Here is a 21,291-nt window from a genome sequence, read left to right as displayed (position 1 = left end):
AACGTGGGCTTGGCTTTTTCTGTGAAGACCGGAGACTTCGTAATACAGAGCAGGCCAATATCCACGGGAGCGAAGAATGTGTCTTTCCTCTCCCCAGAGACAACTCCCCCCTGCCTATTAAAGTAGCAAGAAGAGAGAGATATCTGAGGAGCGAAGAGACCGGAATGAGCCACCTGGAGGATTTCTGTGTCAGTCAGTGAGGGAACAGGAGGAGACGAAATATAACCCTGCAGCAAAGGAAAACAAACAACAAAGCATAGGTGAGAACTAGGGTCTTCTAACACGTGAGCTTATACTCTATCTAAACATGTACCCTTGTGTACCATCACACACTTACACAGGTTAGGTATGCCAGTAGGTCTCGAGGATGATTTGTACTTGCTGAGAACTTAATCCCAAGGCTTCAATATACAAACTTTAGTAAGTTCCAGTTCGTTAAACAAAAAAAAATATATATAATTAGTCTCTCTCAATGAGATGCTTAAGTTTATGCCTCTAGTTGCCAATGTCTATACCATATGTCCAGAAATGCACTTACTTGAGGCCAACTATGCAAGAGGCGATACGAACCAGGACTTCTCTGTGCTCCTTCTATCCCAACAAGGCGTCACTGGTGCTCCAAACAACCAAGGATAGAGATTTAGCGCTTCCTAGCGCTGTATCCAATTAAAGTGCTATTTGTTCATAGCGCGCCTCCGTACTGTGGCAAATAATATCAAAAAAATAATTGGTCTCCATGTACCGCTCGTTGGGAGCAAGAGAACACGAACGCTACCTAGCGCCCGTCAGGGTCAGAAAAAGGTGTTCTGTAACTAACGCTTGCTCGCGCTAGTGCCGTGAATGCAGGACAGCTGTTCTCGTTAGCGCTACCTCGCGCTACCACATACAGAGGGGGAGTTCCCAAGCAGGAACTGACAGCGCGCCCTTGCGCTGATGCGAGAAAATCAAAATCAAGCCGTCTCCAGCGCTACGTCGCGCTAGTGAAAACAAGAAGAGGTTTGTTGGGGAAAAACAACAGCGCATCCACACTCTCAACAAAGGGAAAGTTCCAGGCAGACTCTGAAGAAAAAAATAGAGCGTCCTCACGCTCAAAACGGAAAGTCCCAAACAGACTCGGTGATCCTTAATATACACCAGAGCAGAGATTCCTCACGGCGTCCTCGTGGCAGGAGAAGGTCTGAGGAGAAGGCGTGGCCCAGATAGCAGGAAGCAAAGCCAAGCACAGTGGAGCAGTTGCTGCCTGCTTATAAGCTGTTAAAGTCAGCTGATAAGTCCCAGTGTATTGTGGGAAGGTACACAAGTCGTCTACCAGCATAGTGCATTATGGGAGATGTAGTCCTACATCTTAACAGTAGGTAATATATAGGGGTTTGCTTCATGTGTTACGGCTTGGTCCTGCCGCAAGCGACGCACCACCAGCTTCAAAGAGTGTCATCACTGCCCAAAAAAGGACCCTTTTTGAGTACCTGCGAGAGCAACAAGGACAGGAGCGCAACCAGGGACTGGTCCTTGGTTCTGGGCCCCAGCAAACTCTAAAGTTAGTATGCATGGGGATCACGAGGAACCATTTTAAAAAGCGGAATACGTTTTCAGCATCACCCACTGAAGGGTATTGATTGCGGGACTGTAAACGAACTGCAGGAACCACAATTCTTGGAGGAAGGTCTATTGTGACGCCCACCAGGGGGCAAACACTTTAAATGCAGTAATTTGGTTTTGTTCATTTTTTCAGTCTCATGAATGCTCCTGGCTCCCCTTTGAAAAGGGTCTGAGAGACTGAAATGCATCAGGGACTAAGAAATGCCAGTGCTTTTGAAAATGTAATAAAATCTGCCGGTTTCATCGAGATGTGTGCGGCTCATTCCTTCTCACTGAGAGGGGTTTGCTTCATGTTTTACGGCTTGGTCCTGCCGCGAGCAACGCACCACCAGCTTCAAAGAGCGCCATCACTGCCCGAAAATGGACCCTTTTTGAGTACCTGCAAGAGCAACAAGAACAGCGGCACCACCAGGGACTGGACCTTGGTTCTGGACCCCAGCAAACTATAAAGTTAGTATGCATGGGGATCACGAGGAACCATTTTAAAAAGCGGAATAAGTTTTAAGCATCACCCACTGAAGGGTATTGATTGCGGGAATGTGAACCAACTGCAGGAACCACAATGCTTGGAGGAAGGTCTATCGTGACGCCCACCAGGGGGCAAACACTATAAATGCAGCAATTTGGTTTCGTTCATTCTTTCAGCCTCTTTGTATGCTCCCGGCTCCCCCTTTGAAAAAGGTCTGAAAGACCGAAATGCATCAGGGACTAAGAAATGCCAGTGCTTTTGAAAATGCAATAAAATCTGCCGGTTTCATCGAGATGTGTGCTGCTCATTCCATATATATATATATATAATCTACTGGCGGTCGCCAGTAGATAGTTATAGTTAGGACCGAGTTTCCATAGGAAATCTCAAAATTCTATTTTGAATAACTTTGGCGCCGGTTGACGATTCCTCGCGAAATTTTCAAAACTAATGGGGCGCTCCGCTCAGCTCCTACCCTGGAAGTCTCGGGGTGATTCGTAAAGCGGGGGCTGAGAAAAAGGGGGGGTCCCAAAACACGTTTTCCCAATGGATTTTTCCATAGGGACTTTAGTCGCAGCTACAGCCTGAACGGCTTAAAATAATTATGTGAAATTTGGCAGATAGGTAGCTAAAAGGTCCATGAAGTGCCTTTTGCAGGTTTAGTGTAAATCTGTTCAGTATTTCCAGAGAAAAAAGCATTTAAAACAATATATATATATCTGTAAGCGCGCAGCGTACGCGCTGGGTGCGCGCACTCGGCAGTGCGTGAGCGCACTTCTGATTGGTTGTTAGAAGTAAGTAAACATTCGAATCAGTGGAAATCAGGAAGCGGCGGCCGCCATTTTGTCTCTCGCATAAAGAGGGGGTGAGAAACAAAGGGGGAGAACGTGTAAAGGGGGCAGAGTGGGGAGATATTGACCCACTAGGCATTGTAAGGGGGTCACAGTAGGACCTTGTAGGGCAAAAAAAAAGATTAATATTTTTAAAAAAAAATTCGCCGAGTGCGCGCACCCGAAAATGTTTTTTAAAAAAAAAGAATAAAAAATCGCATTTAAGTGTTTAGATATAAGGTGGCTCTAAAAAGAGCCCTTGTGTTCATTGTGTGTTTTTTGGTACCTACAAGTAAGTACCGATGCAGAGTCTAAAGTTCAAGAGGAAGACTCTGTTGCCTTCATCAGTGAAGTGTACACCATCTCCTCTATAAATGTCTTGCATGTTGTAACGCAAGTTGTTGTGGTATATAGAACCCATACCATAGTCTCTGAGGAAAGCAGAAATAGATTTGTTGACGTGCTTCCTTGCTTTGTCAATCTGTGGACAAAATTGGTTGGACCAGTTCCACTTTTGCCTTTGGCATATATTAGAATATACAAAGGCAGTTTGTGGAAAAAGCGACATCAATTGCACAAAGATGTCCTTAATAAACATTTCCAGACCTACCCCAGTTAGAGTGCCTAGGTCATTACCACCACAGTGCACAATAATAAGGTTAGGTTGTGGGAGATGTAGAAAGGTTTTCACCAAAGGCATTAATTGGTGCCACTTTAACCCTCTCTGACCAATCCATTTAATGTCTACATTTGGCAAAGCAAGGTCTCTCACCATACCTCTTTTTTTCTGCAAACTTTTCTCTCCAGAAGACATAGCTGTGACCTACAATCCACACTGTGAACATCTTCCAAGGAGATCTGGATGCACTCAGGAGGTGTCTTTCAGTAGAAAGGCAATATGAAATGAAAGACAGTTGTAAAATGAAGGCATACATATTTTTTTAACATAAAAAGAACACATTGGCTGATTCAAATCTTTTAACAGAAAAAAGTAGGCTGTATGTGTATATTTTTAGAAGCATGTTTTGTATTGGTTTAGAAAATTGTGTTCCCACAGAAGATTAGATTGGATTTGCTGTTAGGTTGGACAGGTGAACCACTCTTGCTCTTTGGATTTGAAACATTGTGTGCTGAACTTCTGACCTCTCTCCTCACAGCAGTGTTCCATGAGCTGTTGCTATGGTAGCAGGCAGAAGTCAAGTTGGGGGAAGGGTACATTTGGAAAGGGGTTGAAGTTTTCAACCAATAGAAATGTGTGATTTCATTTGAAAAAAAGTGGGAAGCACTGAGATTTGAAATTAACATGTATATGTGTGAAAAAAGAGAGGGAAACATTGCCATTTACTGGTTCTGGAGAGAGAAGAGAGGTGTAGAGCTCTGATATTCTGACTCTGATAGTCTGCTGTTTAAGTGGCACATTTCTTTCACAACTAACTAATTTTAAAGGTGAGTTATGAGTTTGAGATATTAGAATTGTGAATCTTCTTCAAAAGTTATGTTTTACATTTTGAGGTTTGGGAGATATTTAACTGTCTTTAACTAGTTAAATATTATGGAGTATGCTTTCACCATAAGTTAATGTGTAGTGGTAACAATGAGGAATACTGTTTTGTGCCTACCATCAAACCATGAGTCTGTGTGCAGAGAAGAATTGTTGACAGAGATTTAATTTGTGTTGCTGTTGAAAAGTAAGACTTGCAGTTGAAAGAAAAGGACAGCTTCTTTTTAATTGTGATGGTTAGGATTTAGCAGAAATCACTTTGAAAGAAAAGAGAGGAAAATGGCAACACATTTGAAATTAGCATTAGTTCTGTAAGAATTGCAGACCCAGGAAAGGGGCAGTCTGTTTTTAAAACACAAGTTAACTCTTACCACACATGCACTGTTACATACATCCCAGCAGTCTTCATGCAGTTTTGGAAGTCTCTTTGCTTATTTCTCTTGCATCAGACAATACACAGTCTCCAGAAACACACTCTTGGCACACACGCAGCAGCTTCTCAAACACTCCCATGCGTAGTACTCAGCTCTGTGTGCTGTTGCAGATAGCACTGTGTAACGCAAACACATTCAACGTCACCAAGGCTCATTTCCTTTGCTCTAGTGTAGTCACTCACCCAGGTTGCACATGCTCATGGTATGAAGTAGCTGTTAGGACATGTGCTCTTTTCTGCCTCTGTAATCTACAAGGAAAATGTGTCAGGCTGTAACAGTAATTATCACTTGCTCTACCACAGTAGTAAATGTGCTTTGAAATTGCCAATCAAATTCTGTTTTCTGCTTAGAATCACACCATGAGGCTGTGTGCGCACAGGAATTGTGGCCAGAGATGTAATTTGTGTTGCAGTTGTTCTGTAAAAAATGCACTTGCAGGAAAGGGACAGCTTGTTTTCTTCAAATGTGGTGGTTAGCACTCAGCAGAAATCACTAAATCGCAAATGAGAGGCAAAAGCTAAAACATTTGAAACCAACAGGGTAGATTTTCCTTTCAAAATAGCAAAGGCACAGGTAGTTGCCATATATTCAAAACTGAAAATAACCCTTAGCACACATGCACTGTTACATACATCCCAGCAGTCTTCATGCAGTTTTGGAAGTCTCTTTGCTCATTTCTCTTGCACCAGACAATACACAGTCTCCAGAAACACACTCTTGGCACACACGCAGCAGCTTCTCCAACACTCCCATGCGTAGTACTCAGCTCTGTGTGCTGTTTCAGATAGCACTGTGTAACGCAAACACATTCAACGTCACCAAGGCTCATTTCCTTTGCTCTAGTGTAGTCACTCACCCAGGTTGCACATGCTCATGGTATGAAGTAGCTGTTAGGACATGTGCTCTTATCTGCCTCTGTAATCTACAAGGAAAATGTGTCAGGCTGTAACAGTAATTATCACTTGCTCTACCACAGTAGTAAATGTGCTTTGAAATTGCCAATCAAATTCTGTTTTCTGCTTAGAATCACACCATGAGGCTCTGTGCGCACAGGAATTGTGGCCAGAGATGTAATTTGTGTTGCAGTTGCTCTGTAAAACATGAACTTGCAGGAAAGGGACAGCTTGTTTTCTTCAAATGTGGTGGTTAGCACTCAGCAGAAATCACTAAATCGCAAATGAGAGGCAAAAGCTAAAACATTTGAAACCAACAGGGTAGATTTTCCTTTCAAAATAGCAAAGGCACAGGTAGTTGCCATATGTTCAAAACTGAAAATAACCCTTAGCACACATGCACTGTTACATACATCCCAGCAGTCTTCATGCAGTTTTGGAAGTCTCTTTGCTCATTTCTCTTGCACCAGACAATACACAGTCTCCAGAAACACACTCTTGGCACACACGCAGCAGCTTCTCCAACACTCCCATGCGTAGTACTCAGCTCTGTGTGCTGTTTCAGATAGCACTGTGTAACGCAAACACATTCAACGTCACCAAGGTTCATTTCCTTTGCTCTAGTGTAGTCACTCACCCAGGTTGCACATGCTCATGGTATGAAGTAGCTGTTAGGACATGTGCTCTTTTCTGCCTCTGTAATCTACAAGGAAAATGTGTCAGGCTGTAACAGTAATTATCACTTGCTCTACCACAGTAGTAAATGTGCTTTGAAATTGCCAATCAAATTCTGTTTTCTGCTTAGAATCACACCATGAGGCTGTGTGCACACAGGAATTGTGGCCAGAGATGTAATTTGTGTTGCAGTTGTTCTGTAAAACATGCACTTGCAGGAAAGGGACAGCTTGTTTTCTTCAAATGTGGTGGTTACCACTCAGCAGAAATCACTAAATCGCAAATGAGAGGCAAAAGCTAAAACATTTGAAACCAACAGGGTAGATTTTCCTTTCAAAATAGCAAAGGCACAGGTAGTTGCCATATGTTCAAAACTGAAAATAACCCTTAGCACACATGCACTGTTACATACATCCCAGCAGTCTTCATGCAGTTTTGGAAGTCTCTTTGCTCATTTCTCTTGCACCAGACAATACACAGTCTCCAGAAACACACTCTTGGCACACACGCAGCAGCTTCTCCAACACTCCCATGCGTAGTACTCAGCTCTGTGTGCTGTTTCAGATAGCACTGTGTTACGCAAACACATTCAACGTCACCAAGGCTCATTTCCTTTGCTCAACTGTAGTCACTCACCCAGGTTGCACATGCTCATGGTATGAAGTAGCTGTTAGGACATGTGCTCTTTTCTGCCTCTGTAATCTACTAGGAAAATGTGTCAGGCTGTAACAGTAATTATCACTTGCTCTACCACAGTAGTAAATGTGCTTTGAAATTGCCAATCAAATTCTGTTTTCTGCTTAGAATCACACCATGAGGCTGTGTGCGCACAGAAATTGTGGCCAGAGTTGTAATTTGTGTTGCAGTTGTTCTGTAAAACATGCACTTGCAGGAAAGGGACAGCTTGTTTTCTTCAAAAGTGGTGGTTAGCACTCAGCAGAAATCAGTAAATCACAAATGAGAGTCAAATGCTAAAACATTTTAAATTATTGAAAAGCTAAAAAAATTTTTTAATGAATTATAATTACAAAAAGGTATTTTTTTTACAGTTTCTTGCAGGTATTGCTGAGCAACAGTGAAAAAATAAAAAAATGCCTTTAAGGACAAGAAAGAGGAAAGAAAAGCAACAACAACTATATCTGGACAAAACTGGAAAAAAATAGGAGGAAAAGCTGGTGATGGCAAAAAGAAAAAGTCTACTGGTAAGCAGAGTAGAGATTTCTTAAAAAAGATCTTTAAAAACAAACAAATGGAAAAAATAAATGTAAAACAAAGTGTTTTAGGTACAAAGCAACAACAGAGTCACCAGCAAAAAACAAAAGCTAATGTACAATCAGAAGTAAGTAAAAGTGATTTAACACGAAAATTAGATTTTAAAAACATTCGTCGAAAAATGTTTCAGAGAAGAGTGATGTTAAATTTGCTAAAGGATGTGAAAAAATATAAGAAAAAAACAAAATTTATTAAGAACATTTTTTTTATAGAAAATATTGTAAGTAAGGCTTTGGAAATAAAAAGAAAACTTTTAATTTTAATTTTGAATAGGATGCGTGGATTAGATAAATTTAGTCAATGCAATGAAGTCACAAAGCAAAAGGAAAAGAGAAGTGAAAAAAAGTAACTTTTGTAAAGTGTTCTTGGGAGAATGGAAGCACAGATCAAGTACTGAACCATTTTTTAATGAAGAGAGTTATCTTCAAAGTAATAGCTTGTTGAATGCAGTTGACACCAATGGTAGAGCATATGAAGTTAGAGATGGTTGTGTGATGGAAAAGGAGAAAATGGTTCCAAGAAATGAGGAAGAAGTGATGGCTGCTGAGGCTATGGGGAGACGTCCAAAAGCCCCAGTGTACACTTGGAATTGTAGTAGTATTTGTACTGTGCGTCAGGAATCTATTGATAAATTACGTGAGTTTCTAAGAGAATATAGTAAAAAGAGTGTAAAACAGAAGATTAAGGTGCTTCAAAGACTAGATCCATGCAGAGTGAGAGAGAATACTGGTTTGCAAGGACATTCTCTGGCTTGTCTATCTAGGAAAGTGTGTCAAAGTGTTTTTCACCATTTTAGGATGCTGGCTGTTCATCATACTGAAATGAGAAAGTTTGTGAGAACATTGTATTTTGCTAAAAGTCCAGCAGTAAAGTTAATTGAGTTAAATAATGCTCTGTTCCGTGGATCTGTATCAGATGTAGTGAAGGTTACTGATGAGATTCAGTTTTGTTACTTCGGTCCAGAACAAGAAAGTGCAGAAAAGGACACAGTTAATGAGGAAAATGTGGAAGAGAATGTAGAACTCACTGTTACTAAAAATTTTGAAGATGAAATGACAAAATTTACTATCATCTCCAATGAAAGACCAAATATTACTTGTATTTGTTGCCGGAGAAGCCATTACAAAATTCAAACAAGGAATGTTGATCTGAATAAAAAAAGTGAAAATGAAGATAATTATAAGTGGAAGGATTTTGCAACATGTAGATTTCTGGAAAATTGTTTTGAATTGGGTGAAGATCAGCGTATTTGTAAATACTGTTATAATAAGTTAGAAGAAAATAGATTGCCGACCAGAGCTGTACATAATAATTTAGAATTGGATGCTATTCCTGCCGAACTTTCTGTTTTAAATAAAAAATTAAATTGAATGAGTCTATACTCATTCAATGTGTTCATCCGTTCCAGACCAACGTACGTCTGGAGCCCAAAACTGGTAAATTACCTCCTTCAGATTTACTGAGAGGTTTAAAAGGAAGAGTGGTGTATTTGCCATTGGATTTGAAAAAAAATATGGAAACTATTGATGTAGATAGTTTGGAAACTGAACCATTAGTTATTCTGGTTAATGGTGTACCTACAAAGAATAAGAAGATTTGGCAGGAGCTGGTAGATGTACGGAAAGTACAAAGAGAAAATTTATATTTTAAAAGGAATAATAAATGGTATGAATCAATTTATATAGATGAAGATGAAGAAGATTTACAAGAAGACACAGAAACACCAACTGGGCAAATTGAAAAAGTGGACAAGTCAAAAGAAGAAGAAATTTATGAACATTTTAGCATACATCCTCTTCATTCTAAAGAAGTTATGGGAGACACTATTGATCTGTTTCAGATGAAGAAAGCAAAAGGAACTCCCGTTAGTGTATGGGAGAAGAGCTTGGAAGCTCGATGTTTTCCCCAGCTGTTTCCTACAGGAAAAGGTGGACGATACGATGATCGCCCAGAACAGATTCCAGCTTCTGAGTATCGGACTACAAGATTATATGCAGAAGATTCAAGATTTCGTCAAAGTATTCCTTATTTGTTTCATCTTTTATTTGAAAGCGACTTGTCTGCACTATCTTATGCAGTAAATCACATTTTAAAAAGTGGAGTTTAATGTGTCTGCTAAGGATTTTATGGACAAAGTGCAGCACCGAGATGATCATTTGGAAACACAATTGATCAATCTGATGGCTTGTCAGCGTGGGACGAATGAATATTGGTACCGACGCCATGGAGAATTAAAATGCATGTTACGGAATTTAGGAACTCCAACATGGTTTCTTACCCTAAGCTGTGCCGAGTATGCTTGGGATGATTTACTGGATTTTCTTCGAGAGGCAAATTCTAACATTAAAAACATCCAATACAAGACAGCAGGAGAATTGTGCTCATTGGATCCGGTTAATGTTTGCAGATATTTCAATCACAGATTTGAGGCTATGATGTCCTTCATCTGCAATAAAAAAAATCCACCTCTTGGAGAAGTTATGGATTTCTTTTGGAGAAAAGTGTACCAAGCAAGAGGTGCTCCTCATATTCATATGCTGTTGTGGATCAAGGATGCCCCAAAATTTGGAACAGATGCAGATGAAGCAGTTTTAAGTTTTATTGAAGAATATGCAACATGTGCTATACCTAAAAGCACACAAGAGAAAAAGTTCAAAGAGCAAGTTCTACGTTTTCAAAATCATCGGTGTGGAAAATACTGTCGAAGAAAGTACAAGAGCAAAGAAAAATTCTACATAAAATGTCGATTTGGATTTCCAAGACCTGTCCTTTCAAAAGGAAGGGTAAACAGTTTTATGTCAGCTGTGCGACATACTATTACAAGAAAATCGCCAAAAAATACCTATAACCTAAGAAGAAAAGAAGAGTCGAAATACATAAATGACTACAACCCAGTCATTTTATCCATGTGGAATGCTAACATGGATATTCAGTATGTGGCAGACAATTCTATTGCTGTCGCTCGGTATGTCACATCATACATCACTAAATCTGAGAAAACAGAATTGAAGGAAATGTGGGAAGAGATTTCTCATGAGAAGACTGTCAGTAAGAAGCTATACAGTTTCAGTTTAAAGATGGTATCGCATCGAGAAATTGGATCATACGAATGTTCAGATAGGTTATCATCTGCAAGTCTTTACTCGAAATCCAGAAGAATAATTTGGGCAAGTTTAGGTCTTGCAGGAATGCGAAATCGGGTACTGAAATCTATTCGAGAAATTGAATATTTAGCAGAGTTCGAACCAGAAAGTACAGACATTTTAAGAACAAACATGTTGGACACATATTACCCACAAAGAAGTCATCACCTTGAGAACATGTGTCTCTATGAAGTGCTGCAGAACTTTATGTTTAAACGGAATGTCACAGAAGATATCAACAATGGAAAATATAAAGTCATTGGTGAGGAAGGATGTTTGGTGAAGCAAACAAAAGGAAGTTTGATAAATCACCGGAAGCTGAGTTGCGACACTCCTGATAAAAAGGAATTTTACTACTTGGCACTTTTGCAGCTGTTTAAACCATGGCGTTCAGAGGACGAACTTCTTGGAGAATTTCAGAGCTATGAAGATTCCTTCAATGCTAGGAAAGACATCATCGAATGTAGTACTTTCACAACTTATGTTCAAATGTTAAATGAAGAAATTGAACAAGAAGCAACAATTGCAGCTGAAGTAGCTAGAGACAGTTCTCAAGACAGTCAAAGTTCTGGGACATTCAGTCAAGATCCTCTAGGACAACCGATCATCGAAAATGAAGCAGCAATAGCTATGAACGAAGTGGAAACAGCTATGAATCAAGCTCAAGAAGATTTAGTAGACTTAACATATTTGGAGGAGCAACTGAACGAAGAACAAAAACAAATTTATGAAGAAGTCAGACAAAAAATTGATCACGGATTACTACATGAAAATAAAGAGTGCTCATGTACATCTTTTGAACCAATGAGAATGTATGTAAGTGGACAAGCAGGAACTGGAAAAAGTTTCTTAATTAATGTAATTAGAAGCTACCTACAGAAGAAAATGGAATCCATTTTGTCTTGTGTTGTTACTGCTCCAACTGGGTTAGCAGCGTATAACATCAAAGGAGTTACCTTACATCGTTTGTTAATGTTACCAGTAGAGCATGAGAACAAAATACAGTACCACAAACTAGCAGGAGAAGCATGCTTGGAAGTTTCAAGAGTATTGAAGAAAATGAAAGTACTCATTATTGATGAGGTAATCATGGTATCAAACTTAATGCTTGCCTTTGTGCATTTAAGAATGCAGCAAATTCTGAAGACAAACTTTGACGTCCTATTTGGAGGAAAACACGTCATAGTTTTTGGAGATCTTTTGCAACTTACTCCAGTTAAAGGACAACCGGTATTCCATACTCTTACACATGAAGACACGAAAAAGTCATTAGGAAGTATAGGCAATGTAAATATTTGGACATATTTTGAGTATAAGGAACTCATTACCAATATGAGGCAAGCCAATGATGAGGACTATGCAAGTATTCTGAAAGATATAAGAATTGGACTACTCACAGAACATGGCAGAAAAGCATTACAGAGTCGATTGCTGAGTAATTTGTTTCCAACAGAACAAATAGTTCCAGAGAAAATATACAAGGAAATTGCGGAAAAAAATACTGTAATCTGCTTAATGCCAACACTACATGAATGCTCTGTATTCAATGAAGAACTTTTGAAATTGGAAAATGAGGAGATCATAAAACTGGAAGCTGTGGATAAAATAGAACATGAACAGATAACTGTTATATTGACAGGCAAATTGGGTACTAAATTGGATTCTCTGGAGAAAAACGTTTCAAAAACAGCTGGTTTGGAAAAGAATCTTTATGTGTGTATGAACTGTAGAGTAATTTTAAGACGTAATTTGGATGTAGAGAAAGGTTTAGTGAATGGAGCTATGGGAAGAGTTGTGGGTTTTATTAATTACCAGAAAAAAGTTGGAATTGAATGTTTAAAAATAAAATTTGATTAGATACAAGAGGTTAAAGACATTTGTCGTTGTTCAGTTCGTTTCTTGCTTGTGAAAGACTTATATGTGCGTAGGAAGCAGTTTCCGTTTTCTCTAGCATATGCTGTAACTATTCACAAATCTCAAGGATTAACTGTTGACAGTGCTTTTGTAAACATTCCATCTACTGTGTTTAAAGAAGGTATGGCATATGTTGCTTTGTCACGCGTGAAAAAATTATCTGGGTTATTCATGATAGACTTTGATGATTCAAAAGTAAGTGCTGATGCAAACTGTGTAAAGGAGTATAATAGATTAAGAAGGAGCTATGCTCCTCATTTAGGTCAGTATCCTGTGTTTGAAAAACGTGTTGTTTGTCAGAAAAGGAGATTTGAGAATATCTGTAATGAGGATGTACAGAAGAGAAAACAAAAAGAGAGTGATGAGACTGCAAGCAAAAAGAAAAAGGACAGTGTGGAAGAGGTTGTTGGTTGTCATTTTGAAAATAGCTCTGGTGTCAACTGCTACGCAAATGTAGTGCTGAATGTTGTATTTTATCTTGATTTTTTGCAAGAGCAGATAATACTAAATCATGAAAAAAGATTCTGTTCTTTGCTGAGTCTCCTCTATGAGAAGCTGAGTAATGATAAAACTAAAATAGAAAGTGCTTCTGATGTTAGAAATCTTTTAGATGTCTGTTCAGGAAGCACACAGTTTAGTCAAAATGTCCAGCAAGATGCACAGGAATTCTTAATATATATGCTGATGGTACTTGAAGATGAAGGAGTAGAAGTAGAAAACTTAATTGGTGTCTCTTATAAATGGGAACATTGCTGTGAAAACTGTATGAACACATGCAGTAGTAATGTTGATTCTGAAAGGTTCATATATTTACCATTACCACAAAGTAAATCAGTGAATTTTAGTAAATTAGTTAAAGATGCCAATCATAACATGGAATGTTCTGAATGTATATCTGACATGTTTTCCACGTTATTTTTACAGAAATACGGTCAGTATGTTATTTTAATGATGCAACGTTGTAGAGCTGATGGTTCTAAATTGGATACTTTAATAAAGAAGTTTATAGGACAACAATTATCAATTTCTGGAAAAACTTTTGTTACAGTTGCAATCATTTTTCATGAAGGACCTACTGTAACTTCGGGACATTACACAGTTTATCTTAAATGTGAAAAAGGCTGGACATTGTGTAATGATTCCCAATTGATTTTTAAGCAACGTTTGCCTTATGATTTACCCAATTCTTCCTTAATTTTTCTGAAACCTAAATTTTAAAAAATAAAAACTGCATCTGAAGAAAGCATTTTTTGTAATTTTAAAGGATTATAATTGAAGATATCACTTAAAAAGGATTTTGAAATTACTATTTGGACTAAAGGAAAAGTAATAAAAGGATTTTGAAATTACTATTTGGCCTAAAGGAAAAGTAATAAAAACAATTGTGGACTTCTTTGATAGATATTATTTTGGCATATTTGCTTTTGCAACAAGGTTTAAAGACGGAATATCTAAAAAAAAATTATTCATCTAGAAAGGTATTTGTAATATATATGTAATATTTGTAACAAGGTATATTTTAGTGTGGATAGTTTTGGGGCTTTTTTAAACAATCTTTCTGATTGTTTTTTTTTGCCCGCTTTTAAATGATGAATAAAATTGTTTTCACTATTTTAAGTGAAAATTAAAAAATTCTGAAAACAGCAAAAAAAAGGCAAAAAATTGCTTTTTAAAATATGTAAAAACATGTACTGCTTTATAAAATGTATGATTGAATATTAATATTTTTGTTCTTTTTTTTCAGAACATGAAAGAAAAATAAAAAAATGAAATTCTGTTTCCTTGCAAATTATTAAAAATGTTTTTTTATCAAAATAAGTTTTTTTAAAAATAAGATAAGTAAAAAATATTTGTATTTCTTAATCCTTCCTTTTCATGATTCCTTTTCTTCACCTCTCTTTGTTCATTAAAATTAAAAAAAAAAAAAAAAATTTAAAAAACCTCCTTGGGTGCGCGCAGCGTGCGCGCACCCCCAAAAAAAAAATTTCAAAAAAAATCCCCCAAAAATATTTTTGGGCTTAGTTTTTAGGTGGCTATGAAAAAAGCCCTTGAGTTAATGTAGGGAAACAGGAAGAGAAAAACGAAAAAAAGAAAAAACATCTATATCCTAGAGCACTGATGCGCATCAAATTTTCGTTGAAGGAGATCAAGACTGGTCTCCCCCACAGAAATAAGACTACCGCAATCAGTGCACCGTGTAGACAACCTCGCCAAACAAGGTGGACCAACAAGAGGAGTAGAAAAAGGGGAAGGCACCATCGCAGTAGAAGTGCTTGCCTGAGCTGCCGAAGATGTGCTCGGCTGAGCTGCTGCAGATGTCGTCGGCTGAGCAGGTGGAGGGTTTGCTCCAGAAGCTCGACAAAAAGATACTGGATGCATTGCCTCAACATGCCTCGTCATTGTGTGTATGCTAAAAGAATACTTCTTGTTAGCATTCCCACGTGATAAGACTTTTTGACACAATACACAAGTAACTTTCGGTGCATTCACTTTTTTTTTGTCCCTCAGGTAAAGTAAAAAATTGCCATATAAAGCTGTCTTTCTGCTTCCTGTTCCTCTGTCTCTCAAGAGTGTCCTGTTCACTCTCTGAAGATGGTTGCTGCTCAGCCATTGCCTCTCAACAACAGATTACTTCCTTCTCCAAGGGAATCAGAACTAATAATGAAGAAAGTGGGAGTGGTGTTGGAAGAATCTGGAACTGAAAGTACTTCAAACCAATCAAAAGTCATTATTGTGGATCACATGACTTGCAATGAGGGGATTGGGTGTGGTGTTGAAACAATCAGAAACTGTAAGTAATGAAAACCAATTAGAAGTGTTGTTTTATTATGAACATAACCCGAGGTGCGCGCACGGAGCAAGCTCGGAGGGCACACCCGGCAATTACGCATGCGCAAACGCGTACGAGCGCATGCGCATACGTGGTATGCGCGTACGTAACGCGCATACGTAGCACACGCGTATACACGAACGACAGCGCGCGTACTCTACGCGTATACGGAAGTGTACCGCGTGGAACACGTACGACGCACGCACGCATGCATTCGTACGCATACGTACGCACGCATGCGTACGGTCGCATGCGTACATGCGTGTACGTACGCATGCGTACTGGGTGCGCACTCCGAGCGCGAAAGAAAACGTATGTATGCGTACGTAACTAACGTAAAACGGAATTCTTAATAGACTTACGCAAACGTACTAGGTGCGCGCTCTGAGCGCGCACCCTAAGAATTAATATAAAAAAAAAAAAGGACATAACCTAATTGAAAATATTAACTATGCTGTTCAACTTTATCCTAATTGCAAATTTTTAAAAAAATGAGCCAAACAAAATTAAAGGATAAAGATAATATATAAATGAATACATAGGAAATTTAAAAAAAAACAAATATTTAAAAAATATAAATAAACAATACATAACTTAGCATTTAAAAAACCTTGCAAATTCACTGAAAAAACCATAGGTTTCACACACGTTATAGTAAGGAATTAGCATTTAAAAAACCTTGCAAATTCATTGAAAAAACCATAGGTTTCACACATGTTATAGTTAGCTGGACATTTCACTCGTACAAAACCAATGAAATTCCCCCGTTATAGTTAGTTCAGCTAACTATAACTCGCGCGCCCGCAATGCACTGCTGATGACGTCACATATTACATCACTCATGACATGGTCAGTGACATCACTCATGACATCACTGATGACATCTCAAATGACATCACTGATGACATCATCCTTGTGATAGAGTGGCAGACCTCCTCTCCCCCTAATATAACCTTTGATACACACATTCAAAAATAGAAACTAAAATTTTCAAAACAATGAACATACTAATATCAGTTACAACAACCTATTCATTATTCTAAGATCCACATCCACTCATTCACCAACAGTCCTATAGTCACTCATACATGTACTCAGTCATCATATGTACTCATACACCTATACATCCTGTTACACAATGCCACTCATCCATTGAGTTACTCACACACATAGTCACTCATGCTAATAAAGAATCAAAAATCCATTTACTTGCATATACAGTTATACACACACCACCACACTTACTTTTACAGAAACTTACACATACTTAGTCTTTTAAACAATCACTTATAGAAACACATACTTATTCATACAGGAACTCTTTCAATCTCTCACTCTCACATATACTCACTTATATACACCAATAGTCACATATACTAGTTTAAAACATATGTAGTTACTCATAAAGACACTATTGATACAGTCATTCACTCACTAACACACCCATGCACACACTCATCCACCCATACAGTCCTGCACACATGCTGTCTTCAACACATACAAACAGTGAGTCACTCATTCATGCACCTATGCACTACGTAATACCCCCCACCGAACCATACAGACACTCAGACACTCGTACTGATACTCAAAAAAACAACTCATAACCTATATAGCCACTCATGTAGCTACTCACCAACCCATGCAGCCACTTATACACAAAGTGAGAGACTGATACAGATATTTACATATTTAAACATTACTCACTAAGCCATGTATTCACTAAGATACACTTAATCAGTCAGATATACAATCAATTTTTCAAAAACAAATCATCCATTTAGACACTTATATAGCCATTTATTCTTTCATCGACCGTTAGATAAACATATATAAAACATATGTCATTTTCAGAAAAACACACATTCACTGGATGATGTCATCAGTGATGTCATTTGAGATGTCAGGAGTGATGTCACTGACCATGTCATGAGTGATGTAATATGTGACGTCATCAGCAGTGCATTGCGGGCGCGCGAGTTATAGTTAGCTGAACTAACTATAACGGGGGAATTTCATTGGTTTTGTACGAGTGAAATGTCCAGCTATCTATAACATGTGTGAAACCTATGGTTTTTTCAGTGAATTTGCAAGGTTTTTTAAATGCTAATTCCTAACTATAACGTGTGTGAAACCTATGGTTTTTTCAGTGAATATATATATATATATATATATATATATATATATATATATATATATATATATATATATATATATATATATATATATATATATATATATATATATATATATATATATATATATATGTGTGTGTGTGTGTGTGTATATATATATATATATATATATATATCCAACATCAAAAGTATCCCACTTAGAAGAGCCAGCTTACAGGTAGATAAATCTTCGTTTTAATGTGCAGGAAAACAGCGCAGGGCAATGAAAACAGAGTCCAAATGAATTTGTTGCCTGACGCGTTTCATGCTCCTCGAGCATTTCTTCAAAGGCTTCCTTTAACACCGCAAAGAGCACCGGCATCTTTTAATGATTAACACCTGCCTCAGTGGGCGTTGGCTCACCCAGAGCCTGCTGGTCTTAGTAGTGCCGCAATAACGCTACAGTGAGCTGCTCAAATGCAATGTCAATTTTGATAAAAATAAACACCACAGTGGGTATGGAAAATGTCACAAAGTCTCTGCGCTGCCCTTTAAAACCTGCATCACGACCTTCCTGCCCTCAATGCTGCTTGCAAAATACCTGCAGCTCGGTCCACACCTCTGTGGCAGGGCTCTTCCCCGACCGGGATCAGCCGTTAAACATCCAACATCAAAAGTATCCCACTTAGAAGAGCCAGCTTACAGGTAGATAAATCTTCGTTTTAATGTGCAGGAAAACAGCGCAGGGCAATGAAAACAGAGTCCAAATGAATTTGTTGCCTGACGCGTTTCATGCTCCTCGAGCATTTCTTCAGAGGCTTCCTTTAACACCGCAAAGAGCACCGGCATCTTTTAATGATTAACACCTGCCCCAGTGGGCGTTGGCTCACCCAGAGCCTGCTTTGTCTTAGTAGTGCCGCAATAACGCTACAGTGAGCTGCTCAAATGCAATGTCAATTTTGATAAAAATAAACACCACAGTGGGTATGGAAAATGTCACAAAGTCTCTGCGCTGCCCTTTAAAACCTGCATCACGACCTTCCTGCCCTCAATGCTGCTTGCAAAATACCTGCAGCTCGGTCCACACCTCTGTGGCAGGGCTCTTCCCCGACCTGCATTGCACATGCACATTATCATTCTAGCATGCGCTCTGTTCCTTTGTATGTGAACGTTCGCATAATATATTATTATTTACCCTTGTGTATTCTCGTGCACTCCAACTCCTCTTTGAACCACGATTACCACTAACAGTTGATAGATCGTACTTCAAGAGGGAAGGATGCACTCAACTGGTGTTCTCTCTTAAGCTTGAAATAAACCTTTATTTACCTTAAGACGTTTTCACCATTATAATATTTCTCCCTTTTCAGACACTGAGTTAGTTGCACGAAAAAGCACGCAGCAGGTGCTCAACCGGTGCTGATGCTCTGGCCTTTCTGACACCTTCCATCCTGGTATCAAGACATCATCACCTACGGGAGACCTGCTGTGCCACCCTGAGCGGCACCCCGGAGTTGGAGCTCGCACCTGCACATCGTTGGACACTGGTTGTGGCAGGTGAGCAGTGAAGCCTCGGTGCGCATGTGCTGCAATTGAGCACAGTGTGGGGGAAGGAGCTGGGGTGCAGCAGCCTGGGTGCACAGGTGCAGACAAGCGATGTTGCCGTAGATAATAATATAATCTCTGGCCTCATTCATATCTCTGTTTCATTTGATAGACTTGCTGGACGGCACTCTTTCTCGCGGACCCCAGCGTCCCAGACACGCGGGTGATGGGAGGTGAACATTGCGGGCTGGGTGCAGTAGGCCGACGCTCTGTCTCCTCCTCCCTCTGTTCTTTTGACTCTCCCTCCCCTTATCCCTTCCACCCACTCGCTCTCTGTCCCATTCTCACTTTCTTCCTTTCACTCTGACTACCTTTCTTTTTAGGTCTCGCCTATGCAGTGCGCATGCACTGCTAGGAGACCTTTAGTCATCGTGCAGCTCTTTTTACAAAGAACATACTCGTGCTTGTGGCGGTATACGGCTTGCGGGAGTGCGCAGCCTGGCGCCACAAGCACGAGTATGTGCTTTGAAAAAGAGCAGGATGTGCGATCACGCATCTGCTCATCGCCAGCGCACTCACTCAAGCGCCTCTGAGCACCGCTCACGTGCTTTTTTTATTTTCTTTTAGCGCACGCACACAACTCCCAGGCTTGTTATTTCATTGTATTTATTTTGACGTTTGTAGACCGCCTAAGTGGTGCCTTACGAGAACTTCAGGGCGCGTGCTGGTATTGCCTCTTTTCTGATGCCAGCTCATGAGCGCGGCTTAAGGCTGCCTCTGGTCTCATGCGGTGAGCCAGTGGTGGTGAGTTTTAGGGATAGGAACCTCATACTATGAGCAGGACCCAGTGCCACTGGGCAGGGTGCCTTGGGTCAAAGGGCAAGGAGCCTTTAGTCTCGTGCAGCGCTTGCTTGAAACATATAGTCCGCAGGGCTTTAAGAGGGCCGGGTCCCTCCTGGTCGTAGAGCTGCTAGCAATTAACAAGCATTTGCAATGCAATAGATCTCGCATTTACGCGAGTTTGAGCTATTGACAATGCAAATAACAATGCCTTTTAATTTTGTTTTCATTTTTAAAACATCAATAAAAGGCATTGTCATTTACAATGCCAATAGCTTAAACTCGCATCAATGCAAGACCTATTGCATTGCAAATGCTTGTTCTCTTGGACATGGCACACATACTTATGTTTCTTTTTTCTCTGGCAGGTTTTGTACGCTGCTTCCGGAGTAGTCCCGCCCACTTTTTTCATGTTTTACTGTTGTTCGAATAAAGTTACGTTTCCATTTATTTGTGTTGTTTTAATAAAAGTTATTTTTTTTACCAATAAATAAGTGAGTGTATGGGTCTTCTTTTTCTGACAACACTTGTCTGTAGTTTATTGTGAAAATCGGCGGTTGATAGTAGGTTATGAGGGAAAACATTTTTAATTTTGCAGTGCACCTACCAAATATAAACCAATAGACTATTACATAAATGAAGCCTGGGTAATTCTACAACGGCAAGGGTTCTATGAGTGTATCACTTTATAACACCATGAGTACTGCCCGTGTGATTTCAGAACCAATAAGGCACTGCCTAGGGCCACCGAAGCTTCAAGGACTGGCGAGGCCCACCCTGCATATTCAAGTAAAGCCCTGGAGGTTGCCGATCCCCGGTCTTGAGTTGGCCTCGATGCCCCCCGAACAATTCGTAAACAATAGTGTGCGAAACGTCTCTGTGCCCTCCCGTGCCTAATTTACATGTGAGATTGAGGTCCCCAGTGCTGCAGAGACCCTGCAATATAATAGTAGGATTGGCCCGGAACATTACCCACCAGTGGGCTCATTTAAATGAACAGGTGAGACCCCGCTTCATTTTTTTGTCCCAATTTTTACCATCAGGATCCGCTTTATTGAAGTGATACAAGGTTTTCCTCCTCTCGCATCAACGAGGCAAACAAGAATTTACTGTCACAGAATGGAAGCAATGCTCCCACCCTGTAATAGCAAACATAAATGTCCCGCGGATGCACACCCTGGAACATTGTATGACCTGCGCCTGGGAAGTGGCGCTCCATAGGGCCATGATGC

Source organism: Triturus cristatus, chromosome 3_1 (genome assembly GCF_964204655.1).
Source record: "Triturus cristatus chromosome 3_1, aTriCri1.1, whole genome shotgun sequence".
Taxonomy (NCBI): domain Eukaryota; kingdom Metazoa; phylum Chordata; class Amphibia; order Caudata; family Salamandridae; genus Triturus; species Triturus cristatus.
This window is presented reverse-complemented; position numbering follows the sequence as displayed.